Source organism: Molossus molossus, unplaced genomic scaffold, assembly GCF_014108415.1.
Source record: "Molossus molossus isolate mMolMol1 unplaced genomic scaffold, mMolMol1.p scaffold_m16_p_18, whole genome shotgun sequence".
Lineage (NCBI taxonomy): Eukaryota > Metazoa > Chordata > Mammalia > Chiroptera > Molossidae > Molossus > Molossus molossus.
In genome coordinates, this window is record NW_023425353.1 from 49,446,877 (window position 1) to 49,461,386 (window position 14,510).

A 14,510-nucleotide genomic window follows, 5' to 3' on the forward strand; every position below is an offset into this window, starting at 1 on the left:
CGAGGCCCCGGCCTGCCGGCACCAGCCTCCTCCGCGCCGCACAGGCCGGTGGTCGCGTTGCGCACCGCGGAGGGGGGCCCCTGTCGAGGGGGGCTGGGGTCGAACAGCACACAGCCGGAAAAGGGGCTGCCGCGGCCCGCGGGCTCGGCGCCAGGGCGGTGCCAGCAAACCGGAAGTCGGGCCCGAAGGAGCTGGGATAGAGTCGGTGCTTGGAAGGGGGATGGGCGAGGGCAGGTGGGCGTGGCGTACTACGTGTCCCGTGAGTCTCCGCGGCGGGGCGGGCCGCGGCGACGCGAAGCGGAGGCGGAGCTGAAGAGAGGTAAGAGCGTTATTCGCGGCTGCGACGGGTCGTCTGGTGCCTTCCACAGCCGTAGTCTAGCGCTTCCTTTCCTTCTGGCGTCCAGTTGGGGGCCGCGAGCACGTGTGCTGCGTGTCTGCTCCGCTTGGTATCGCCATTAAGAGCTCGAGCGCTGTCGCCTCGCTGCGGCTGGGAAGAACTGGGCCACCTGTGACGGTGCGCGCTGGGGGTGTGGGGGAGGGGCGCACGATGGAGCTGTTTACCGCCCCCCTCCGCACCCGGTGTCCTGGACGTTGATGCGAACCCTTGGGCGGTCATTTGGAGCAAGCCCGGCGCGTAGTCCACGCACTGCTCTTTTTTAAAATGTGAAATTTATTGAATGTAGGACAGAACTCTGGGATTTGGGGATTGTACCATCTGCCGTGGGATTGCTACCACCCTTGGTTTTTCCTAGATGACATTCCTGAGCTGTGGAGTTAGGAGAGTTGAATGTGTTACCATTTTTAGAAGTAGAGCTTGATGGATCCCCTCAAACTCGGGCTAGTTCTGGTTAAAGGAATAAACGAGAAAACAGCAATTACAGGCAATTTATTCTTATTAACCGGAAACTGGCAACAATGACGCTCCTCGCCACGCCCTTTCACGGTATTTTGTCAACAGAGGGCTTAAATGTGGTTAGTGTGTATGCTGTTGGTGATGTTTTTGCATCACCTTTAATTCATCAGCCCAACTGCGCTCGTCGAAGCATGGATTCAACTCTGGGGTTTATTTTAAATTAGGTTTTTAGGCTGGCCAGTGTGGATTGAGCGTGGCCCATGAACTGAGATCCCGACCTGGTTGCTGGCTTGATGCCGCCCCCTCACCCTGGGGATGTGCGCGCACGCGCAGGAGGCAGCCAATAATGTTTCTCTTCCTTCTCTCTCTAAAATATCAATAAAAACACATTTTTAAGAAAAGATGTCAAAACTTTTAAGTTGAAATAGCAATTTTTTTTCATATTAATTATCAACTTCAGTGTCATCTCATCAGTATTGTTTTTAAATCATTTTTTTTTTCTCTTCTCCAGCGCATATCACATGTCCAGGTTAAGAGCTTTAGGGGAAGGGAATAGTTTTAGTGGCAGAGATAAAACATAGATTAAAAAGTACTACCAATAATGAAAAACCTGGTATCTGGCATACCTAGTCAGTGTTCCCTCTTTTCTCCCATACCTCCCCCCACTCCCTCTCTCTCTCACACACACAGTTGTGAACTACTTCATGATTTCTGTTAACACTGTGTATCCAGATCTGTGTATCTTGAAGCAGCAGTCTTCAAACTAGGCAACACATGTTCCCAACCCTTAATTGTGGAAGTCACATGAAGGCTTCCCAGAGGATCAAGCAAAAGATAGTTTAAGGTCATTAATTCTCAGGTTGTCAACTTGGGTGTTTTCTTTGCTAAAATTGACCTGCCTCATAGTGTGCCTGAACCAGATACCGTCCCCTTTGGTTAACTCTAATCGTCCACTTCATAATACAGCAATACTTTTAATCTGACCTCAATCATCTTTAGAAAGTGAATGATCCTAATGACTATTAGTTAATTATTTTGCAAGAATGGTAATTTCCAATGGCTTTAAAAAATATTGCAGAAGAACTAAATTGAGTTGTCAGCTGATCATTAAAATTCATTTTGGATGACATACTTCTATGTGATTTTTGGTACACAGTTTAGTAGGTCAAAAGAATAATTATTGGTATAGCCAGAAAATCATCTACTCCCAAATATTTGGAATGAAAGAATACAAAATAAAAGAGTAGAATTAACCTGAACCCTTTTTCTTTCTAGCAGTAGTATTCATCCTGGATACATGACTTAAATGGGGGTGGCTGGAAGATGGAATGCCCTATCCATTTCTTTATGACATGCATTTTCAACAAAAGCTGGCTTTTGTTGTTTTAAAGTGATCATAATTTGCCCTGGCTGGTTTGGCTCAGCAGTTAGAGCGTCAGCCCGCGGACCAGAGAGTCCTGGGTTCGGTTCCCACTAGGGGCACGTACCTGGGTTGTAGTTTTTCCCTGGTCATGTGGGTGGCAACCAGTCTGTGTGTCTCTCTCACATGATGTTTATCTCTCTCTCTCTCTCCCTCCCTCTCTTCCTCCTGCTCTATCTGAAGATAAATGCAAAAATGTACCCAGGTGAGGATAAAAACACACATACACACAAATAATAAAGTGATCATAATTGTAATATGTTTATCATTTGATCAGTAGTGTTCTAGTAATTCAATGACAACACAAGACTAAATATTCTTAGTAGTTTTAAAATATACTTTTGTTGCAGGGAAATGTATTAACTGTATTTTCAAACACTAAAATATGCCAGGAATAAACTTATGTGGGGGAAGTGAGGTAAAAATATGAATTCAAGGAGAAAAGGAATAATACCAAGTTCCTAACTAAAAGGGCTATTCATGTGCTTTTCAATTGGATGGATGTTAGTGGATATCAAATGACTGTAGCATTTACATTCCATTTATAAAATAGATGTATACTTATTCAAGAATAATTTTGAACCTTCTAATGATGTTTTAAAAACTTGTTAGGAAAAATAGACACAATTGACATTCATTTTACTGTTTCACACACTGTAGGATGATATATTTAAAAGCAAATACAGCAGCATGACAAGATGTACACAGATTACTAAAAACAAAGATTGTTTTTGAAAAATGAAATAACTGCTGATTATAAGAGATCTATGGAAAATAGCAAAAGATAAAAAAAAATACTGATCATGAATAAACTAAAGGAGAAAATAGAAGTAGCCTGATACAATATATTAACATTAGACAAAGCACACTTTCAAGAAAAAAGTATTATTTCAACAGAATATAAAAACTATATACGTATAATAAAACAGCTTCAGAATATGTGAAGCAGAACTAGACAAGTCAGAGACAAACCCACAATGCTGGAAGATTTTAATGTACTGATAGAATAAAAAAAGAAAAATTACATTAAGGAAATAGATGATTGGAATTAAAATTATTGACCATACCCATTAGAGTATCTGTTATCAAAAACAAAATTGAAAATATGAGTCTTAAAACTAATATGGAATCTTAAGGGACCTCGAATAGTTATAACAATCTTGAATAAGAAGAACAAAGCCGGAGGCTTCACATGTGTTTACCTCAAAACATATTACAAAGCTACAAAATCAAAACAGTATTGTACTGGCATAGCCATACATATTGTTGAATGGAATACAATAGAGAGCCCCAGCAAACTCTCATATATGGCCAAATGACTTTTAGCAGAGGTGCCTAGAGCATTCATTGGGGAAAGGGCAGTCTTTTCAACAAATGAATGTCCATATGCAAAACAATGAAGTTGGATCCTTACTTCACACCATCTAGAAAATTAACTCAAAATGAAATAAAGACCTAAATGTAAGCGGTAAATGATAACTCTCTCAGAAGAAAAATAGGGAGAAAGCTTCATGACGTTGGATTTGGCAATTCTTTCTTGGATATGACACCAAAAGCACAGGGAACAAAAGAAAAATAGGTGACTAATAATCTTTAAACTAGTTACTAATAAAATATAAAACAAAACAAAAAAAATAATTAGTGACCCCAATATTGAAAAAAAAAGATACTGTGATCTTTACTTTGACTTTCATTAGACCTGAAATAATTGAGGAGTAAATGAAAAATATAATTTCAACTTCAAAACTAAAATTATGCCAATGCTTAAAGAGTATAGACATTTAACAACATGGGATATGTTTATAATATATTGTTAAAAAAAGCAAGTTGTCAAGTTTTATAAAAGATTACAGACTGATTTATTAATATGTTTTTCTCCTATTAAAACTACAGTTAAATAGTAAAAAAAGAAAATACATAACAGAAAAACAAAGGGTTGGGGAATAATCAGTGAACAAAGGATTTCAACAAACATTCTGAGAGGAACTGGGTTTGAACATGTTGGCAAATGGAGCCCAGGAAGCTTCAGCACAGAATATGCTGAAGAGGTGTCCCCAAAGGAGATAGGACCCAGTCCTCCCAGAATGATCACGATGAGTGAGGTCTGAAGTCTCTAAATAGAAAGTGGAGGATGAATGTGAGGTTTTTAAGGAGGTCTTTTATGAAACAAATATGCCTGCCTCCTTGTCTTCCCCATCAAATCATGCAGCTGCTGTCCAGGATTTCCTCCCAGCCCAAAAGAGGTGAGGTGGACCCTCTCTGAAGAAATTAAAAAGAAAATTGGACAAACTGAGAAAACCTTTAGTTTGTTTCTTTACAGGGTAATAATTCCAGCTTACTCCTATTCTCGGTGTGTCATGTTTACTTTGCAAATTTAGATGTGATATGTTGAAGCGTGCTTTCATTTTTGTATTATGCAGTTTAAAATTACTTTCATTTTCAAATTCTTATTTTAAACCTCTTTAGCAAAAGATTCCTTTTCTTAATATTTGTGCAGTGATTCTTGAAACAATAATTATGTACTTACTAGAACCTATAGTAAGAAAGTTATCACATTTTACTTACTAGAATTTTGACAGATTTTTAAGATAAGGAAAATAAATGACAATGGATAAATCATTTTGAATAACCAATTGAAATACTATAATTAGATAGGCTCGAGGTTCTAGTTTTGTGTCATGATTCAAAGGAAGTGGTCAACTTAATTAAAGACTGTTCTTCCACAACATTAGTGGAACAAAGTTTTATCTTTAAGCAAATCAACCAGGTGACTTCCATGCCAATATACAGTGGAACCTCAGTTTAATTCGTTCCAGAAGACAGTTCAAAAAGTGATTTGCTTGAAAACTAAATCATTTTTTAAAATTAGAAATAGTGCCCTGGCCGGTTTGGCTCAGCGGTTAGAGCGTCTGCCTGCGGTCCAGAGAGACCCAGGTTCGGTTCCCGCTAAGGGCATGTACCTCGGTTGCAGTTTGTCCCCGGCCCTGGTTGGTCGTGCGGGTGGCAGCCACTTGATGTGTCCCTTTCACATCGATGTTTCTCTCTCTCTCTCTCTTCCTCTCTCTCCCTCCCACTCTGTCTGTGCAAAAAATGGAAAAAAATGTCCTCGGGTGAGGATAAAAAAATAAATAAATAAAATTAGAAATAGTGTAAATTGAATTAATTCTTTCCAGATCCCCAGATCATTCCGTTTTAACCTTTCTTATATACAGTGTAAGAAAGATCTATCGTTGTTCTCACAACTTTTCTTTTCACTTTGCTACTATCACTAACCTTCTTAGGACCAATGGTGACTTACTGTACCTATTTAATAATAGTAAGCAGCAATGAAAGCAAAAACACATGAAAATATTCACAGCATAATTACCTGAGATGTTAACTCTGTGAAGTTTAGCAGTAAACTCATACTTGTGCATTCTTTCCTCTGTCGTCTGAGAGACATGTGACTGATCATACAGGTCTCAACATGAAAGGGTTGTCTGGTAGAGAACTGAAGTTTTATTCGACAACTGAGACATTTTTCTCCATAAACAACTTGGTTGAGAACTGAATTGTTCGAGAACGGAGGTTTAACTGTAGCTTAGATCAAGGTCAATTGAGAAATAACTAAGCCAGTCTGAAATTAATACTCTCCTTTTTCAATTTATAGATATAATTCTAGTCCATTTATAACACTATTATATTTGGTTGACAGTCTGGAGCTTAAATTCAATTATCATTGTTGGATCTGTTACTATTTTATTCTTACAAGTCTCAGTATACTGCATAAACCAGATACTCGCAGCCATCTAATATGACCTAAAGCACATAGATTGATTACTAAGTTTTGAAGTTGGCATTTAGCACAGTTATCAGATTTCTAAATAATTTTTATTAATGTTTCCCTTGAAAACTTTAAAGCATAAGAATATAGTTGCTGCAGAAGATATCAGCCTTTAAATGTGCCAGTGAACTGTTTCTTTTCATTCTATTTGCTGATTTTGGATGAAAACTATCAGTTATCTACATCATTAAAACAAACAAAAAAAGAAAATATTTATTAAGCATCTTGGAAAATTTATTAAGCTATAAGTTATCCAGCAGTGCCTGCATAAACTAGTTCCTGAATGATAAAGATAAATTATGATTTTGCACTCATAATAGGCTCTTAATAAATTTCTGTTGAGTCATTAAATATGGTCTACAGTTGACATAAAGGCACTGTTAATTAGATGAATGAACAGTCAATGTTAAATTTACATTATAGTGAAGATTAAGGATAAATGCATTTTAAAGTTTAGAAACAAATTAAATAATTATTTGTTAAGTTGTGCACTTGAGAAATATGAAGACAAAATAATTTTGCTTTGGTTTCTACATATTTTAATTTTCTTATATAACTACAACTATAACTCACTTTAAAGCAGTCTAGCTAGGAATTCATACATTTATTTTGTGTCTTTAGTGTACCAGGCTCTGAAATGCTTTTTTTAAATATGGCGTTTAATTTCATCATTAAAACCATCCTGTACATTAAGTATTATTACCTTCAACATGTACACATGGTAAAATGATGTTCAGATCATTTAACTGAGTTGCCTTTACTTAAAAATCTTAGAGTAAATGGAGCCAGAATTTAAATCCAGAACTACAATTATTAAATTAATACAGCCATCCTTAATGCTGTGTATTTTGAATATAAAAACTAGTGAGGTCAGTCTATTTCTAAGGTTCATATTATTTCTTTCATTTCATAATATTATAAATAGTCGGTGCTTACCTTTCTACAGTATTCTTTATGTGCTAGGGATACAGTGTTTAACAAGGTAGATACCAAGCTCTCTAAGTGGATTTTCACAGTGTGTTAAGTGGTATGTAGAGGGATTAGAGACTGCTGGGGCACATAGTAGGACATTGACTCCTACTTAACATTTTTCAGATTGGTTTAGATATCACCTCCCCTGAGTAGCCTGATAACCCCCTATCAGAAAGTCTCAGGTGAGCCTTGTGTGCTTCCTTAGCATTTTGTACCTGCCTTATGGTATAGTACTTAATATTACTTTAGGGAGAGGGATCTTGTCTTTGTCTTAGCATTATGTCTGCTTCATAGCAAACCCTCAAGAAGTATTTCAAAACAAAGAAAATAGAATCAAGGTCTGAAACTGCAGCAAATAAGTGACAGAGCCATTTTAGATAAGCTTTTAGGTATTGAAATGAGAAGGGGTGGAAATGTTCTTGTAATGCAGGAGGAAGGTTGATCTTTTGAGAATGAGGAAGATGGTTTTGAGATTTATAAAGGTTTGGAATAATCACTGTAGGGATGCAAGAGGAAAGAAAGAAGATGAGTGTGGAATGGTTACTTTTGGAAGACTTTTTCTAGAAAAAAAAAATGTTTTACAAACCAAAGATGTACTGAAGTAGAGGGTACTGTATTTGCAAAGCTAGGTTCTCCAAGTCTCAATTTAGTGACAGTAAATGATAAAAGCACTTTCAGAGCTGTTTGCAGTTACACGAGACTCCTTCAGAAGACTTACGCAGTGGCTGAGTACCACTTGTGAAAAGAAAGAAAAAGCTGCTGTCAGGATTAAAAAAAAAAAAAAGCTGGAATCATGTGGTAGATACAAAGGCAGGACCCAGCCTGAACTCTGTATTGACACCAAAGGAAGTGAAAAGTTTATCTGGAAACAGGATAAAGAAGCAACCAGATCAGTAAACTGTGAGAAAACGGTCAACCTCATGATTCTGATGCCCGTGGTACCACCTCAAGCACTTCTCCAGCCCCATCTCCTGTTACAGTTAACAGTCAGATGATGGTTCTCATACTTAGACAGCTTCTGGTTCTAATAAGAACCCCTGCCTTTTCCTTTTTAATATCACATATTGGAAAAGGCAGAAAATATGTTGTGGATTTATCTATAAAAAATAATTTGGGGAAATCCTTTTAAACCTTGCTGCAGCAGTAAGAAAGCAGTGTCTGAGAAGAAGCAGGGCCAGAACCTGTAATCATTTCCACTGAGAAGTGGTGCCTGAGATGTAGAAGGAGAACAAAAAAAACTATTTAAATTTTGAAAAGACAAAAGTGGCTGTATTTGTTTACCAAGGCTGCCATAACAAAGTAATACAGACCAACTGGTTTAAACAGAAATTTATTTTCTCACAGTTCTGGAGGCTAGAGGTCAAAGCAAGGTGTCCTCCTGGTTGGCTCCTTCCGAGATCCTTGAGGTAAGGATCTGTTCCAGGCCTCTCCTCGGCTTACAGATGGTCATCTTCCACCTGTGTCTTCACATCATCTTCCCTCTGCAGGCTTCTGTATCCAAATTTCCTCTTCTGATAAGGACACCAGTGAGATTGGATTAAAACCTACCCTAGTGCCTTCATTTTAATTTAATTACCTCTTTAAATACCATGTCTCCAAATACAGTTAAATTTTGAGGTACTGGGGTTTAGGACTTCAACATATAAAATTTAGGGGCTAGGAGGGTACGATTCATCTCTTAACAGTGGCTTTCCCATTCTCCCCAAAGGCAATTTCTAGAAGGGTTTTGAATTGATTCTTTTTGCTCCATTTCTGCAAGCTCTGAAGCCAGTTCTGTATCTATCTTACCAAAAGAGGAAGCAGTGTACATTAGTATTTAAGATACTGAGTATTTCATAGGAAAGTTGAATGCTGCTATTGTTCTTAAGTCTTTAAGTCCCCTTCTAATGAATTAAATCAGAGGAATTTCAGGGGACAGAGATAAGACTAATTGTATGATAAACCCGGTGTTGTTTTATCCTTCTATATTGAGAAGTAGAGGCATTTTTCAAAGATGACTGGCTGTACTTGTTTTCCCTGATAAATGTAAATTTGTAACAACTCAGTCACATAGCCTTGTTACTAGAAGTATTAATAATTTTGAATTAAGGTTTTGCCAAGGTTCTAATCATTCAAACCTTTACTACTGAAATATTAATCAGGACAGACTAAGCTTTCTAGTGTAAATACCTGAAGGAGAAAGTAATTCCTAAATATAAGAGGTGACTTGACTGTCTGTTGCATTCTGTGTTACGTCCCTCTGTGTTAATATTTGATAAGGCGTTTAATTTATATGAGACTTCTAAAGCAGAACCAAAGCTCCTCTTTGGGAACTCACATGTTTAAGATAAGGAATTCTGTAGGAATGTACCAAAGCATTACCACACAATAGCTAATACACTATTAAAATGCTACACTATCTGAAAAATAAAATTTGTAAGTTGTCAAAACAAAACAAAGGTTAATACTTCTTGGGGTACATTTCTTAGAGGGTTTACCACATATGTAAATAGTTGACTTTTATTTGTATTATGTGACTGATGATTTCACTGAAAACCTGCACAATTCAGTTTTAACTCTGGATTCAGTTAACATTTGTTAAGCATTTACCTGTGTAGAGTGAGCATTTGGTTTGTTTGAACCTATTAGGATTTTTTTTTTTTCATTTCATATTAAAGAAATTATTTTCTAGAAGAAAGAGGTGTGTATTAATGCTGAGCTTGTTGGTTTTAGGGTGGCTCTTTTAGTCAGGCTTTTGAAAGATTGAGATGTTAAGAGAGAATGAATCCTGAATGTGGAGCACTTTAGTTCTAAAATCTTTATTAAAAGCTTTTCTCATCTGAGCCCAAACCAAAGTACTCTCATTGCCGCTTTTTTAAAAGTTCAGGAAGAAAACATTACCAGTTCAGACTTTTTATAATGAGGGAAGAACATTTTGCAAGTGGCCAAGCAGCACACCTGTCAGCCCTGCTGGAGCAGCATTTCTTTTTTTTTTTTTTTGTCCTCCCCTGAGGACATTTTTGCATTTATCTTCAGATAGAGCAGGAGGGAGGGAGGGAGGGAGGGAGAGAGAGAGCTAGAGAAACATTGATGTGAGAGAGATACATTGACTGGTTGCCACCTGTACAACCCCAACCGGGGCTGTGGATGAACTGCAACCGAGGTACGTGCCCTTAGCAGGAACCAAACCCAGGACTCTCTGGTCTGCAGGTCAGCACTCTAACCACTGAGCCAAACTGGCCAGGGCTGGAGCAGCATTTCTTAGAGAAAGCTCACAAACCAGGATCAGTAGCTCAGTGGGCAAGTCTCCATTGTCTCATATTCCACTCTGAATCAGAACCACAGAGGTCTAATAAGGCCTTCTTACAAACTTCATTATAGAGGGACCTTGATCATGAGCTATGAAGCTTCTAATGAATCATTAGAGAAACACAGCTACTTCCTTAGCATGATCAGGGACCAGAATACACTAGTAATGTGATGTGGCGGAACTTTGATTCTGGCACAATTCTGAGAGGCATTCAAAGTTGATGGGTAATCCCAGCCCAACTGAAATCCGATCCTTGTGGTTACAGCTAGCTTTAAGATGCTGCAAGTTAGCAGTAGGATTACAACACCAGTAGGCTACATCTGTATACAGGATTGGGCTAGTACCAGCCCCCTTGCTGGCATAATGGGAGCTGGAGGTGGCACTGAGATCCAAGTGTTTTTTTTATCGTAATTGATGGCCATAGTCAATTTCCATGGAGTTTTGTAGGATGTCACATTTTGGGAGGCCATCTTGCAGGGGACCAGTCTTGGACTTACTGATTCTTACCTCTCATTGCCTATTTGACCATGATTAATTTTTCTCTGACAGATCTTATTCATTTCATAGATCTGATCTGCTTTAGCTAGGATTCTTTTTTTTTTTTTTTTTATCCTCACCCAAGGACATTTTTTGTTCAGGTAGAGTGGGAGGGAGAGAGAGGAAGAGAGAGAGAGAAAAAAAACATCGATGTGAAAGGGACACATCGAGTGGCTGCCACCCACATGACCGACCAGGGCCGGGGACAAACTGCAACCAAGGTACATGCCCTTAGCGGGAACCGAACCCAGGTCTCTCGGGACCGCAGGCTGATGCTCTAACCGCTGAGCCAAACCGGCCAGGGCTAGCTAGGATTCTTTTTAAAAATCTACTTTTTAAATGAGATTAACATAGCCCTTGTTTTGTTATTCTCTCCTTTTCTGGCTTTTCAAATTTTCTTTTGAGTTAAATATATACAAGGTATCCTCTGGTAACTTAAAAATTTGAAGTCCTATAATTATATTTCTAATATGATTTATTCCTGAATTTTCTTTTTAAAGAACCAGCTTTTGTTTTTACTGGTTATTATATACCAAACATTTGTGTACATCCCTAAATTCATATGTCAAATAGTGTATGAGAATGTCAAATAATTCTTTATCATTTAAAAATTATAAATATATTGTTTTTAAACTTTGCTAGATTGATATGCAACTTCTTCAGATTCATCCCAGAGGAACCCCTATCTCTTTTTGCTGCTATAGACCTAATCTTTCTTCTCTGAAGTTTTTTTCTTTTTTCTCTTTCATGGAATCTTTCTAAGAATAATTTTTTAGAATTCCCCCTGTGGGAATTCAAACTTGACTGTCCCTGGTACAAAAGAGCATTTTTATTTCTATCACTGTTCTCTATTATATTTATTTTTTAAAAATTCATCTTTGCAATCTCTCTATGAGATAATAATTTCGCAGATAAAATTAAAATTAAGAGTTTAAATGACTTTCCCAAAGTTATACAACCAATAATTGGAAGATTCTGGACTCCTCTTAGACTTTCTGATTTTCAGAGCTGATAACATCAGATTGGGGTGATTCGGTGGGAAGGTCAGTGAAACAGTCTGTTAACATTTTCCAAAGGGAATTTGTATCTGCTATCTTTAATTGTCTTGAAGATTGTGATAAAAACTTTTTTCATGAGAGATGATGGAAGCTATCAGACTGAAGGCTCCTGATGGGGATTGAGGACGATGAGGAGTGCCGGAATTGATTGGCAAGAAGTGCACCTTGCAGACTAATATGATTGCCTAGTTAAGGAGATTACATGTGAACTGAAGACAGAACAAACACTGAAAACCAACACATACTGCAAAGCAAATAACGTTCAGCAAGTCTTCAGAGCTGACAAGACTAACACAGTGTTGAAAGGGCGGCTGATGAAATTTAAACTCTGATACATGGCTAAAAAGAACATTAGAGGAGTTGATGCAGCACGGGGAGTAGATATTTTTGAGGAAAAACAGCCAGAATGGATCAATCATGAAACATTAAAGCAAGACACCTTTTTCGAGATCATCTAACCCTACTTTCCTTACTTCACAGATGAGAACACTGAGGCCTCTGAAGAATACACGGTGAAAACGTTTTATAACCAAGAGTAGAAACTACATTTTTTATTCTAAGTCCTCATCCTTTCCACTGTCTCTTGAGTATTATAACATTTCAATCCATAATATTAAAATTAACTTGTTAATTACTTCAACTTCTCTTTGCAAGTAGGCAGGTACAGCAATGCAGTCTTATAATCATCAAGTGAAATATTATCTAGGAAATAGAAGTGATGGAAATTATAAGGCTGAAATACCTCAACTCTGAAGACAGTGATACAGATACTATTACTTTTCTCAAACGGACAAGAGTTGTATCATCTGGGATAGCTTGTGGTTAAAAATGGATTACTTTCTATAACAAAGTTATAGAGCAAAAGAATAATGGCAATTTTTTGGTTTGGAAGAACAATCATTTTTCTCATTCGCATACAAACAATAAAAACAATTTCTATTCTAAGTAGCTATTTATCTTCATTCCTCTTCTGTATGTATTTATTCACACTGTCTCATTAAATTGTGATATTGTTCAGAACTCCTTGGTTATGTTGTAATTTTACCATCTGGGATGCATCAGTCATAAAATGTATATATACATTGTAATAAAAATCGATGCTTCACAAGAATTCATATTGGTTGTATTCCATCTTAAAGACCTTTGTTCTGTTGAACAGTCGAAATATGTAATATTTCAATTCAAGAAGAATTATCTTATTTTCCACTTTTTTCAGTCTCTGCTATAACATTCTAAAATAACATTCATGAAATACAAAAATCTTTGGAGACTTTATGTAAAATCTATATGGAATTTCTTATTTAGCTTATGATTTTCACTTTACTGCTATCAATATCTATAATGATTATACTGTATTAAGTTGTTTAGAACTATTTAATGGAGTTCTACAGACCTTGGTGGTTTCTTTAATAAATTCAGTTTAATTAGTAATGCATTGTAATGTGTTGTTACACATAAAAAATTGCTTACTAATCCCTTTCCCATCTGTTAAAATAGTTCCAGATGCTTCACAGAAGTATAGAAGAAAGGGATCAAAATTAGGTAAGTGTATATAAAGCACTTTTTAGGCATTTTGGGATTCACACACAGAGCAATTTTTCTATCATCAACTCGTTCATTGCTGGGGACACAAAAAATATTATCTTCGTTGAGATCTATTATACTCTAGTGGTAGGAAGAGGCAGTATACACAATTATAATATGAAGCAGAATGTTATACATACCAGAAGGTCAAGCAGGGATAAATTACAGGTGGTTGGGGATATCCAGAAAGACTTATTGAAAGAGCTGGTATTTAAGGAAGATTTTGAAAGTAGGCAATTTATAGATTATGATAAAGTAAGGAAGATAACATGAGCAAAGACACAGAGACAGAACACATTGGATATATTTGGAATATAGCAAATAATATAAGTTGATGCAGTTTGGAAGCTTAATAAAGTAATGCTAACAATCATTTAATAAGCACCTATTGTGTGCTATGCTTTCTGCTTCATACTACACATGCATCGTTTTATTGAACTTTTAGAACACTCTATGAGGGAGATGCTACTAGTATCCTACCTTCCAGGTAAAATGATCTTAAATGATTTGCTCAAGGTCACACAACTATTCAGTAGATGTTCTCATATCTTAATGTAGGTCTGACTGGTAATAAAACTCATACTCTTGACCACTACTCTGTAGAGTTATATTGTAAAGATTTCAAATACAGATAAGTGAACTTTATTTCCCATGTTGTTAGCAGTAGAAAACTATATATATATAATTAGCAGGGGTACAAATTATCAAGAGTTTTTAAGATTAACCTGTTATCAGTGAGTTGAAGGAATTAATGTGGGGAAAGAAAATTGACTGGTTAGCAGACTGTTATCAACAGTCTATGTGAACTAATGAACTGAGCTGGGTTTATAGAAGTAGGTTGAAAAGGTGGGAACACACACAGAAACCTTTTTAATTTTTAAAGATTTAACAAAATAACTATATTTATACAGAGGGATGAAGAAGTATGGAGTTTCAGAGTTAACCTTGGGTGAAATTTGAGCCCAGATAACAGT

The 14,510-nt window shown here is 37.0% G+C and overlaps 1 pseudogene; it reads left to right on the top strand.

Annotated features, from left to right (window-relative positions):
- Nucleotides 1-915: 915 nt before the first annotated feature.
- LOC118632952 lies at nt 916-14,497 on the top strand (annotated as a pseudogene).
- The last annotated feature ends 13 nt before the right edge of the window (nt 14,498-14,510 follow it).